We start from the raw sequence: 13,490 nt of genomic DNA, 5'->3' as shown, positions 1-13,490 counted from the left end.
ACATACTTTTTATTCTGGGTGGAAAATATGGTATTTTAGCATAGTTACGCCAATAAAAGTGTTTATGTAAACATTTTTAGCGAGAAATGTGCATTTTACGAATGTGCGAATATGAAGGATGTTTTGTTTGATAGTTATGGCGAAGAATATTTCAGTCGTCTCCACATAATGATTATAACATGGTTGCTATGATGGTTGCTATGGACGCTGAAACCAGCAGCTCGCATGCCGTTTAAATCATGGGTATAAAACCATTGTCTTTGCTGGTTATGTAAGGGATAATGTATAGAACAATTATTGCCTTCAGGCGATAACGGCTTTTTTTTGATAATGACCGGCGACGCTCATTACACGGATACTTGCCTAAACAAAATACTAACTTCACATGGTGTGTCTTTTTACAATTAATTTATTACCAGCATTCGTAGTATCCAAACAAATCCTTCGTTTACCTTGACAGCATTCAATTATACTTGGCAACGATGAATTATCAAATATAATTCACGCCGGAAGTTGTGAAGGGTGAACCGAGCGTTCCACGGCATTGAAAAGACCTGTGTAATAAGATATGTATGTAACCGTATAATAATGTTCTCCTATTGAACAACATTATGGCGTCTTCTTTCTTGGGATTTCCTGTGAGCAGCTGCTCCGGTCATTCATGTATCAACCCGACATCGGCTCTAATAGACGCTATCTGTCCTACTTGATAGTTATAAGAACGATGTTTATGGCTAGACAGATGTTTCAATGACGTCAGGCTGCTAGGGACGGGCTGAAAGACGCCGTGGGTGCCTGTCCCATTGGAAGTCAGAGGACCTATCCCGGTAGTAGTGTAATGTCCGTTTTTTAGGTTTTTACCCTAACGATGATTTAAAAAAAATATCTGTGACGTTTCTTGCCCTTAACACAGCATTGTATCCTTGTTATTTACACAAGCCAATGTTATGTACATCTGTTTCCTGAACTTCCGACTGTCGTGCTTGGCGGAAGTTGCAGTTTTCGCTTTACCTCAGGTAAGAGCGCGCATTGAATGGTTAAGAGACTAAAAATAAGAAGTAGGACTAAAACTACGCCACAAAAATGTATAATATCAGCCCAAATGTAGTGGGTAGCCCGTTTAGAGCTGTACAGTAGCAATTTAATTTGACAGATTTATTTAAGACACTACACTGTCATAAATGTGCACAGACGTATTTTAGCCTATCCGAGCCCTACAGCCAGCTAGTAGGGCTACAGGATGAAAAAGGCTGCATCTTTAAATGTAATCTTTATTTTGGTGTAAATTTATTTGAAGAGCCTTGCATAAACTATATTGACCGTTGCTATGAACAAGAAACATGTTTCCTAAATGTTTAAATCATGTCACGATGTAATCTTTAATGTGGTGTGTGATGGTTACCTTGCATCAATGACTGAGATGTGCTTTGATTTCCTATGCATCAAAATAGACACTGCATACACAACTGTATTTGTTTTGTTATATTTGCAATTTCATTTTAATAAAATAAAAAGTCCATAGGGTAATCCTGTTTGCCATTTGGCTAATTATATGGTCAGCAATATGTTATGATGGTATTGATACCATTGTTGCCTTTTCCCACTGGCAGCCCTAACAGTAGCCTACATCCAAATGGGATACTTAACCTAATTGCCATTTGTCTTTGAATGTATATTTACAATGTGCATCAATAAAATAAAAACATTTTAACTGGTGAATACTTTTTACTATGACAAGTATTGACTGCATATTATAGCTTCTATCACTCCAATTGCAATAGAACCAATATATATGAATGAAAAAACGTACCACTTGTAGTATTTTATACTGTAATGAACTGACAGCAAACATTTCACCATCATTTGCAGAATTACAAAGCCAAAAAAACGAGGCTGTGCCCTTCCTGCCGGGCCCCAAATTTGCTGAGGAGGAAGACCTGTGCAAGTTGTGTCTGCCCTCTTCAGCAGAGTGGCAAAGATCTGCAAAGTTGGGCAAAGTCTGTGAAGGCCAACAAAAACGCACACAGGACCTTGGAGTCGGCCCATGTATCGGTGAGTTTTAATCCCTTCAATGTAACAAGGGGTTTGCCCTCTTACACATTTGTAAATGATAATTCTTTGATCAAAAACTACCTTTAGGGTTGTAACAAATCATGGTTATTTCTTTATCATTGATTCATATGCTACTAAAAATAATGTTCATAATATCTAAATATTTTGTGACTGAATGCATAAAGCTTCGCTGCTAAGAGCTGAGCATGAAGTTGAAACTTTTGTTTTGGTGTTATACTTATTTGTCAAGTCACTGTGTAATTCCATATACTTCTTCATCCTATACCTTGCAGGTTACTAAACTAAATGCTCTAGGGTACTGCCCTTTGCTATTTGTGGGACGACATGGCCGAAAGGGAGAGATCAACGGGGACATGGTTCACCATATCCCGGTCAATGATGAAGTGGTGCGGGAAATTCTTAAAAAAATGGGCAAGCTTTATGAGCACCTGCTGAAGAGTAAGATCATCTTAGTTCAAAATGATTACATTATACTTTTTTATCCCATAGTGTATTGGTTAATAGGTGCTGTTTCACTACATTCATCTAATATAAATATACTCCAGTACATACTGTCTATACATCTTTATATAGGGATGGGCGTGAGTAATCGATTCGAGGACAAACAAGGAAAAAAGTGTACTCTGTAGACTGTAAAGGTGATAATACAGCTCAAATGTCTGTCCACCAGCCTCACATGTTGTTTTAATTTAAAAAAATACCTGTCTAGACATTAAGCGTAGTGGTTTTTCCTCGCCTGTCTCACCAACAGAAACACTCTCATTTTAAACTTTCCTTTTATATTTTACTTTCTAAAAATTATATTTGCACTGATCACTTGAGTCTTGGAATACACTAAACGTGCCCATCCCTAAAATATAAGTGTTACATCTAGCCCATTGCAGCATTGAAACCTCATATACCACCTCATCTATCTGAGCTTTTAAGAGTAAATCCGCTGCTGTAGGATGTCTTCAAACTACTTACTATTATTTTTCCTTGGAAGTGATTTATTTATTTATCTAAATATTGTATTTGCAGAGCTGCATCTCTGCCAGGGCGCATCAACAGCTGTGCCTGGGCCAATGGCGGACAGTGCTCGGTCTGGAGCAGGGCCAGGACCAGGACCCGAAGACAACTTTGTGCTACACCCTTTTCCCTCTGTTCCACCTCCATCCTTCACCCCCTCTCAGCCTCCTCCCCCTCCACCCTTCACCCCCTCTCAGCCTCCTCCCCCTCCAACCTTCACCCCCTCTCAGCCTTCTTTTCCTCCACCCTTCACCCCCTCTCAGCCAGCTCCACCCTTCACCCCCTCTCAGCCTCCTCCACCCTTCACCCCCTCTCAGCCTCCTCCACCCTTCACCCCCTCTCAGCCTCCTCCCCCTCCAACCTCCACCCCCTCTCAGCCACCTCCACCCTTCACCCCCTCTCAGCCTCCTCCACCCTTCACCCCTTCTCAGCCTCCTCCCCCTCCAACCTTCACCTCCTCTCAGCCTCCTCCCCCTCCACCCTTCACCCCCTCTCAGCCTCCTCCCCCTCCAACCTTCACCCCCTCTCAGCCTCCTCCACCCTTCACCCCCTCTCAGCCTCCTCCCCCTCCAACCTCCACCCCCTCTCAGCCACCTCCACCCTTCACCCCCTCTCAGCCTCCTCCACCCTTCACCCCTTCTCAGCCTCCTCCCCCTCCAACCTTCACCTCCTCTCAGCCTCCTCCCCCTCCACCCTTCACCCCCTCTCAGCCTCCTCCCCCTCCACCCTTCACCCCCTCTCAGCCTTCTCCCCCTCCACCCTTCACCCCCTCTCAGCCTCCTCCCTCCACCCTTCACCCCCTCTCAGCCTCCTCCCTCTCCACCCTTCACCCCTTCTCAGCCTTCTCCCCCTCCACCCTTCAACCCCTCTCAGCCTCCTCCCCCTCCACCCTTCAACCCCTCTCAGCCTCCTCCCCCTCTATCCTTCACCCCTTCTCAGCCTTCTCCCCCTCCACCCTTCAACCCCTCTCAGCCTTCTCTCCCACTGGTGAAAGGTTTGATTCACTCTCTTCTTCATGTCTAATAACCTAGCTATAACAAATGTTAAGCTTGCTGGTAGTTCTACCAGGAGGACTCAAATCACGCGCGGCTGGCCGCCAATCACCAATCACCAGCTACCAATCACCTGCCTACACCTGCTCTATAAAGAGTAGTCTAACATATGTCTTCGCTGCTCAGGTCTTCGTTCGACGCATGCTGCTGCTTTACTGTGCTTCTGATTATCTCGCATATCTCGTCGCTTAGTTGCTACGTCGGTTAATACACACCAAGAGGTCATAACTTCGGATTCGTGCTGGTCGGCGTACTACTTCTGGTCCCGGCAAGCGAGCGCAGAAAGCCGTTCTTTTCGGTCCCCGGTATCCTCAACAACACCACCAACAAGTTCCCAACACGGACATCCGCCTGGTTCTACAAACCCTCGCCGAGTTGGTGCAAAGCATTTGGCGCCAGGATGGACGCCGTCGAAACACCATGCGGAACTCCCGGACGGGTCCAGGCCCCCAACCCGCTGTCGTCGGTCGCCACGGCGCCTTTCTACTTCCAGCAACCATCAGGCTCGGCTTCCTCCGCCTTCACAGGCTATGCACCTGGCACGTGCCCTGCTACCATGGCTACTGCAGTCCCCGCGTTAGCCCCTGCAGCGTATTTTCTCTCACAGCTCTACCAGTCCAGCTTCAGGATGCGGCTCCCTCGGTTGGGTTAGGGGGTTTCTTCCAAGGGCAATGGTTGCTGAGGGATGGCCAGTCGAAGCTGGTACGTTCGCCCTAAGGTCAGAGTCGTCTGCGCTGTTCGAGCTTTACCCTATCGTAGCAGCTAGCGTTCTGTGGGGCAAAGCATGGCGGCGTTAACGTATAACCATGTTTTGCGATAACAAAGCAGCGTCAAAACGGCTGGGAAGGTGGTCTTCCACAGCATACGGATTTTACATCCGGTTGAATTCGTTGAGTTCGTTGCACACGTCGGTGTGGTACAACACAGAACTCTACGTTCGCAATCAAAGGTTCATAATTATCTTTATACATATCTTTATATGTTCGGTTAACTCCTTGTGTCTGAGGTTTTTCCCTTCACTTTAACATGAATGAAGTTGATGGGTTTTAGGCACTGTGGTAACTGATTATTACTAAAAGGTTTTTATTGACGAAGGGCCTTTTAGATTGGTTCAGCTGCTGCTCACTAACTCTCACGTTCCTCTGCTCGCAATGCGATTCACATATCGTTCAATTTATCAAAAGATCCAAAGACAAAGAACAGGTACATTATGGTATCATTTTATATATTATAGTCTTATTGTAAATAGCTTCAGTCGCGTTGGTACTTAATTTTTCATTTGCTCGTTTAGCTACGTATGACAGTTAACAATGTTGGTGTAGGCCTATTACAATTATTTACGTGTGTAGGCCACTCCAACTCACTCGATATTTCAAAAAGATTAGTGTGCTCTCTCAGAGCTGGGAGATTTCATCCTTATTTTAACATATTACTCGAGACGGTGTTTTCTCACAGTTCTACGGGTTCATGCGTTCTCGGGTTCATGCGTTCATGCGTCCATGCGTACACGTCTCCTACTCAGACTTTTTCCCCTACATGGGGTATTTAATTTTTCATTTGCTTGTTTAGCCATGTATGTCAGTTAACAATTTTGGTGTATTACAATTATTTATGTGTGTTGGCCACTCCAACTCACTCGATATTTTGAATAGATTAGCGTGCTCTCTCTGGGAGTTTTCATCCTTATTTTAACATATTACTCGAGTCAGTGTTTCTCACAGCGTTCTACGGGTTCATGTGTTCTACGGGTCATGCGTTCTACGGGTTCATGCGTTCTACGGGTTTAGGCATTCTCGGGTTTATGTGTTCTTGGGTTTATGCGCAAATGCGTACACGTCTCCTACTCAGACTTTTTCCCCTACACGGGGCCTGACTTTCGCTGATGTCACCTTCTCTGCAAGGCATTTTTCATCTAAAAGCGATAGCCTAGGAGCAGCTGTTACTATTATCATTTCAAGAATCAACAACTCTCTGTCCTTACGCTTCCATGTTCCTTTATCTCAAGCTTCGGCAACGCACGTCCCCGAATCACCTGTTTATTTGCGGCCTGCCAATGACTAAAGGGTGGTTCAGAGTCAATCTCGCGACGGTGGTAGAAGGGTGCGGCCCACCATCTCCCCTCTACATTGGCCACTGCTTCCGGATTGGAGCGGCAGCCGCTGAACAAGGGTTGCCGGTCGCGTCTATCAAACGGCTGGGAAGGCGGTCTTCCACAGCTTACGAATCCTACATCCGGTCGAATTCATGGTTCTTCCTTCAAGCGCACACGATGCTCTAACGTCGGTTAAGGCAGGTTTATCACGTTTGCTACTACAGCTGTTTTTGGCGGCCTGTTTCCATTCTAGTTTTAGTCTTTGTGTCAAGGTGTCACTTTTGTTTTTATTAGTTTAGACACGTTCATACTCTTTCTAGTGATATGTGATAAGCATTTTAAGAAGCTGCATTTCTCTCACATAGCCACAAGGGGAGCAAGACCTTATTGAAGGCTGCTCCACCACAGAAGGAGCCGAAGCCTTTACGCCACCCCGGCCACGCCCACTAGGCCACGCCCACTTGACGTCCTCTCTAGCGGGTGGTTTCGAACTCGAGAGGCCAGAGATCAATAGGTAGACGGCAGAGAGCCACCCCGGGCCTAAGCCCGGGGGCTTGAAGTAGATCACGGTATTTTCCTCTCACACGCGTTGGATACAATTCCCTCTGTTAAGCTTCAGTTACCATACCGAAACATGCAGACTTTATAATAAATGAAGTCAGTTAAAAGCATCCCGGGATTGGACAACTTTCTTCAAGAATATGCAACATATTGAAATTCCGTTTAGGTATTATCAAAGATACAAGTGCGTAGATTTGTTAAATAAGGTAAACGGCCGAAAATTGATGTTGTTATGTCTTAAACAGTTGAGGTTCCGTTTGGACAAAACGTTATTACAGTTTATCGCCTAGTTTAGGTCAACGGAAATGAAGACATTTTAGCAGTCTTATTTTGTAAAACACTTTCAGTCTCGTTTGTATTCGCCAACAACATTGCACTACGTATTTAATGATAGTTATTGTCATATGACCAGCATTGTTTTCCTCACGCGATAAAGGTTTGTTGATGACGACATTTAGTCATAATTTTCGGTGTCAAAAGCAACACTATTTGCAACTACTGGTGGTGGTGGTTATCAGGTACTAAACTCATAAAGCAAAATTCGGCTATATAACTCAAGGTTAACCTACAGCAACCCAGGCGAGTTCGACCACGTCGGTGGATCATCTAGAAAACACTCTTTGAGTTCGGTGTCACGTTGGTGGCATATCATGGAAAAAATAAAACTCAAGGTTCGCAGCGGCGACCCCGGTGAGTGCGTTGACCAAAGCGCAGCGGTAACAACTCGGGCACTCGTGACTATAACCACGTCGGCGGCACGTTATCTATTACTCATGGTTGACTGCAGTAACCCCGGTGAGTGCGTTGACCACGTCAACGCACAACTGGGGCACAACTCAGGCACTAGTCGTGAGTTCGTTGCACACGTCTGTGCGGTACAACACAGAACTCGACGTCCTACATCCGGTCGAATTCAAGGTTCTTTCTTCAAGCGCACACGATGCTCTCTAACGTCGGTTAAGACAGGTTTTACACGTTTTGCAACCATAGCTGTTTTTGGTGGCCTGTTTCCTTTCTAGTGTTGGTCTAGTCTTGTGTCAAGCTGTCATTTTAGTTTTTATTAGTTTTAGTTACATTCATACTCTTTCCAGTGTTATCGTAATTCCATTTAGATGTTATCGAAGTTACAAGTGCGTAGTTTTGTTAAATAAGGTAAACGGTTGAAAATCGATGTTATGTCTGGAACAGTTGAAGTTCCAGTTGAACAAAATAACGTTATAAGTCTTTATCGCCTAGTTTAGGTCAACGAAAATGAAGAGACATTTTAGCAGTCTTATTTTCGTAAAACACTTTTTTGTCTTGTTTTATTCGCCAACTATATTGTACTATGCATTTAATCACAGCTATTGTCACACACCCAGCATCCACGTTGCGTCCAGTCTCGTTTTTGTCACACGATAAAGGTTTGTTGATGACGACTCTTAGTCATAATTTTCATTGCCAAAAGCAACACTATTTGCAACTACCGGCGGTGGTGGTTATCAGGTACTAAATTCATAAAGCAAAATTCGGTTTCATAACTCAGGTTAACCTGCAGCAACCCCGGCGAGTGTGACCACGTCGGCGGATCATCTAGAAAACACTCTTGAGTTCGCTGTCACGAAAGTGGCGTAACATAGGAAAATAAAACTCAAGGTTACAGTGGCAAACCCGGTGAGTGCGTGACCACGTCGGTGGCACATCAAGGGCACTCGTGAGTATGACCACGTCGGTGGCACGTTATCTAGTACTCATGGTTTGACTGCAGTAACCCCGGTGAGTGCGTTGCCCACGTCGGTGGGAACAACTCAAGCACTCGTGAGTTCGTTGCGCACGTCGGTGCGGTACAACACAGAACTCTACGTTCGCTGCAGCAAATCCGGTGAGTGCGTTGCCCACGTCGGTGGGAACAACTCAAGCACTCGTGAGTTCGTTGCGCACGTCGGTGCGGTACAACACAGAACTTCATGTTCGCTGCAGCAACCATGGTAGTGCGTTGACCACGTCGGTGGGCACAACTCAGGCACATGCAAATTTAATTACCACGTCGGTGGCATAATATCAAAAGCTCAAGTGCAGGGCACTCGGAGTTCATTGACCATGTCGGTGTTCAACACGGAAGTTCACAATATTTGCTGCAGCAACACCGGTGAGTGCGTGACCACGTCGGTGGCACAGCAAGGGCACTCGTGATTTCGTTGACCACGTCGGTGTTCAACACGGAAGTACACAATATTTGCTGCAGCAACACCGGTGAGTGCGTGACCACGTCGGTGGCACATCAAGGGCACTCGTGAGTTTGTTGACCACATCGGTGGTTCAACGCGAAAGCACTCAGGTCACGCAGCGAACCCGGAGAGTGAATCGACCACGGCAGTTGGTACAGCACGAAAGCACTCGTGGCTCGCTGCGTAACAGCTGCAGAGTGCTCTAAATTGTAATTGATCTCGCTGAGGTATTTTAAGTCAACTGCTTTTACGTGATTCATCGATCTCGCTGACGGTCTTAAGCTTATCGTTTTACGGTATGTATGATTGACTCTTAATATGTCGTATATTGGGTATGCCTTTTATCTTCCAGAAGCAGTATAGATCCTTGTCCACTTCTTCTACGCGGGTATGTATGGTCTCATTACCCCCTTTCGCTATTCTATTTTTGGGGTCGGCTCCGCCCCTGCCAGTCCCGGCAGGACATGCCGAGTTATCACCTATTTCCGGCGTAGGCCTACGTCCTCTCTTTTGGGGAAGGCTCCGCCCCTGCTAGTCCTGGCAGGATACGCCGAGTCCGCACGTCACCCTGGATCAGTGACGGGGCTCATGCCAAAGATTTACCATGCAAAATATTCCCATGTCGTTATTTAAATAAATCCTGTTCATACTTATCAGTGATCGAGTCTTTATGGGAGAAATGCACACACAAAAAAAAAAAATGAAATTGAATATTGTCAAGATGTCTTGAAATGTTTTAATATTCATATATGTATATGATTATATATGTATATATATGTATATGTATGTATTAGAGCTGTCAAGCGATTAAAATATTTAATCTTGATTAATCGCATTAATGTCATAGTTAACTCACATTAATCGCGATTAATCGCAAATTAGTTTTATATGCTAAATATCCCTTGATTTCTTTGTCCCATTAATTCTTCTCGTTTTAATTCTCTTATCAACATGGTGAAGTGCATCGGCTTGCCTTGTGCAAATGATTTTTTATTGATAACAACATTGGCATATACTGATCAAAACAGGAAGATACAAAAAAAGAGCCTATAGTGCAATCAAAATCTAAGCAGTCGTTTAGACTGCTTTGAACAAATGTAATTTGAACATAGCAGTCAGGCTACTGCTTCTTTGTTTTGAGCCAAAGGAAAAAAAAAAAAAAATATATATATATATATATATATATATTTTTTTAATAAAAGATCTGCGTTAATCGCGCGATAAAAAAATTGACGCCGTTAAAATTGGTTTGCGTTAACGCCGTTAATAACGCGTTTAACTGACAGCTCTAGTATGTATATATATGTATATGTATGTATGTATGTATATATATATATATATATATATATATATATATATATATATATATATATATATATATATATATATATATAAATTAGTATGTCCTGTAAGTAAGAGCAAAAAAACCTTTGCAAGTAAAACGGCAAAACTTTGTAAATACACAAGTTCAACCTGCACATGTGGTTAGTTTTCCGGGTGCACATGTCACCATAAGTTGATTGACATGTATAACATACTGTAGTATTATTTTAAACCGTTTAACTGGTAGAAGTCAACTACCCAAAAATGAAATTGTTAGAGCTGCTGCTTTAGAACTCTTAATACTTGGGTGTCTAATTCGTTTTGTACTTTTTCTTTTTTTTATTTAGAATGCCGCAAACACAGGACACAGAAGGTGTTCCTGTATGATAGGATTTTGAGAAAAAGAGTTGCAAATGTAAGTATGTTCTGCTTTCTTCCTCTGGGTGTTCTAGTAAAATACAATGGGAAAACATTTAAGGTTCACAATCGATTTATTTTTCATTCTACAACACAGTGTTATCTGAGGATTATATAAGAAAACGCAAATTGTAGTCCTTTGATGTTTCAAAACACAAAAAATAATTGTGCAGTGAAGGGCTGTCTCCGACTAAGAATTTAACTAGTCGGATCTGATTCGTCATGTCTTTCCTATTGTCAACTGAGTTTCAAATCATGACGATTTTTTTATCACTCAATCAAGGCCTCTACTCATGATCAACGGTAATACTTCTAATGAAGCACTGGCTGTCCAATTGTTTTTATATGGAGAGGGCAGCCTTCAGCAGGCTTTCAGGCTGAAAGGATAATGAGGCAGCCCAACAATCAGTTGATTCTTTCAGTTTCCCCAATATAAATTTTACATTGGGGCTACCCCTCTGTGATTTTTGCACCCAAGCTGATTGATTGGATTGGTTTGTAAGAGAAAATAGGAGAGGAGCAGTGCAGAATGCTCTTTTATCTATGTGCGCTGTAGTCGCCTCTACATATTTACACGAATCAACACACCTAAAAGGCAAAGATACAACAAAATAGATGAGTCATCACCAGCACTTGCAACATGTAAGCTACAGCTGTTGATTACACTTCCATTAAATGCTAGTGAACCTCTCTAAAATAAAGTCACTGAAATGGTGAACATAAGCAGAAGCAGAGTGCAGGGTTTGTCCTAGCTGTAGTTTTAGCTCTAAATATTTATCACTAGGCTGGATGTAGCCAACTGTGATGGCTTATCTGATGTGTTTTTTTTTACTTGTGCGTGTCGCAGAACACAAACACTCTCATGTTAATCTACGCAGCTGTCTACCAACACCATCGGGCGTGTTTTTTCAGCTTTGCTCTCATAGGGGTTTTTTGGAAATGGATGAATTATAAAATACATTAAGCAATTTCATACTACAGATATATTTAACAAATGCTTCTTTCCCTCATAACTACTGCATGTTATTTCTTAATTATAATTTGTTCTAATGTCATTCCTTTTAGGGAAGAGCAGAAGTGAAAGTTAGGTGGCAATCCTGCACGAAATGGTAAGTTCTTCCTAAATTACAACAAACAACTTAAAGGTTGGGTATGCGATTTGCGAAACGCCAGCAGATTTTGAAAATACACAACTCAAATGGTCCTACCCCCTCTCCTTCAACGCTGACTCTTACTCCACCCATTCCAAGTACCTGGACGCGCAATCATGCACGAGCGCAAACAGAGATGCGCGAGAGCGAGCCAGGCTAGCGTAGGTTTTCGTTTAACAACATGGCACTACATTCAGCTGTAAGTTGCACCCAGTACCACGGGAAGTAGGGGTTTTGGGGGTGCTGCAACACCCCCTGTCCGAGGCCCTGTCTTATCACAGAAAACGATCATTTCTAAAAACTCCGGCCAAAGTGGAGATTTCTGAAAACGCCGGTTATGTGTTGTCGTGTCCAGGGGCGCCGCTAGGGATTTTGGGCCCCATGAAAATAATCTTTACAGGGCCTTCTGTATTATAATTTCATCATCATTAGGGGCCTCTCTGGGCCCCCCTCCATCATGGGCCCCTAGAATCCGTCTCCTTTACCTCCCCTTTTCGGCGCCCCTGGTCGTGTCAACGGGGAGAAACGGGATTTTAGGTTCTGAAGCGTCACATTATGCACCAGGAAATGCTTAACCGTTTACCAAGGACACAGTCATGTGAGCGCCCGCTGTACCGTATTGGTCCGAATATAAACACAAACCCCATTGTAAGACGACCTATATTTGGAAAAAAGATTTGAAGACCAGATCTTGTTTTTATGAATAAATAAATTGTATTCATTGAAATAATCGGCTATACGAAAATAAAAAGGCATAGAATAAAACACTGCATTGCCACTAAACAGTAGTGAAAATAGGCCGTACTGATGTGTACACCAAAGACTATTCCTGACACTCCTCTGCCCCGCTGTGTTCGCTCTGGCTGTGGTCGCTCCGAACTGTTTCGGCCCGTGGCAAAGCGAGTCATCCTCGCTGCTGTCCAAGGCATTTTGAGACGCAGCATTTATTTAATGCTCATATGACCTAGTGCTGAAAAAAGGTTATATGAAAAAGTGTGAGGGTAGCGGTGGTGCGCTAAACTTGTTCTGTGAGCAGCTGGATGTGAACCATGGTGTGAAGGAAGTGAACACAACGATCGATTTTCAACTGTGCGCGCATGCACTGGTGTAATTGAGCTGCGCTGCTATATATCTTTTTTTATCAATGTAACGAGTTGCGAGTCTAGTGCAGGCTGAGTTTTTTTTTTCCAGCACCCCCTGCTGAGAATACGTTCTCGCGGCTATGGTTGCACCAGATGTTATAAACATTAAACGGTCACATAAATCATTACTATTTTTAGAAAATGTATGTTTGTTTCATATAATTGTATTGGAAGTCCTGGTTTTCACTAGGGTTGCTGCGGTGTGGACATTTTCACAACGAGTAATACACTCGTCTCAACACCGGTATTACCGAGTATAAACGGTATAAACTTTGAAACTAGGTCAACCGCCACACAAGCATCGGTTTTTAGACCCTTCGTTCGAAACGTTCGAAAGCAGCGCCTAGGATTATTCTCGATTTCAGTTTTTCTCTTTCAGCGTTTTTATTATCAATTACTCTCTGAAAAAGAGTTTTCCTTCTCTTTGCTGGTGGTGGTGGTGGTGGTGGGGATGGTGGCGTCTT

The 13,490-nt window shown here is 43.5% G+C and overlaps 1 long non-coding RNA gene across 1 annotated transcript; it reads left to right on the top strand.

The window, feature by feature from the left end:
• Positions 1–4,008: 4,008 nt before the first annotated feature.
• LOC115546452 (uncharacterized) lies at positions 4,009–11,842 on the top strand. The gene is made up of 3 exons (XR_003977221.1): positions 4,009–4,075; positions 10,664–10,731; positions 11,799–11,842. It is a non-coding gene; the product is annotated as an uncharacterized LOC115546452 (long non-coding RNA).
• The last annotated feature ends 1,648 nt before the right edge of the window (positions 11,843–13,490 follow it).

The sequence above is a fragment of the Gadus morhua genome, chromosome 7, assembly GCF_902167405.1.
Source record: "Gadus morhua chromosome 7, gadMor3.0, whole genome shotgun sequence".
NCBI classification, from domain to species: domain Eukaryota; kingdom Metazoa; phylum Chordata; class Actinopteri; order Gadiformes; family Gadidae; genus Gadus; species Gadus morhua.
This window is presented reverse-complemented; position numbering and strand designations above follow the sequence as displayed.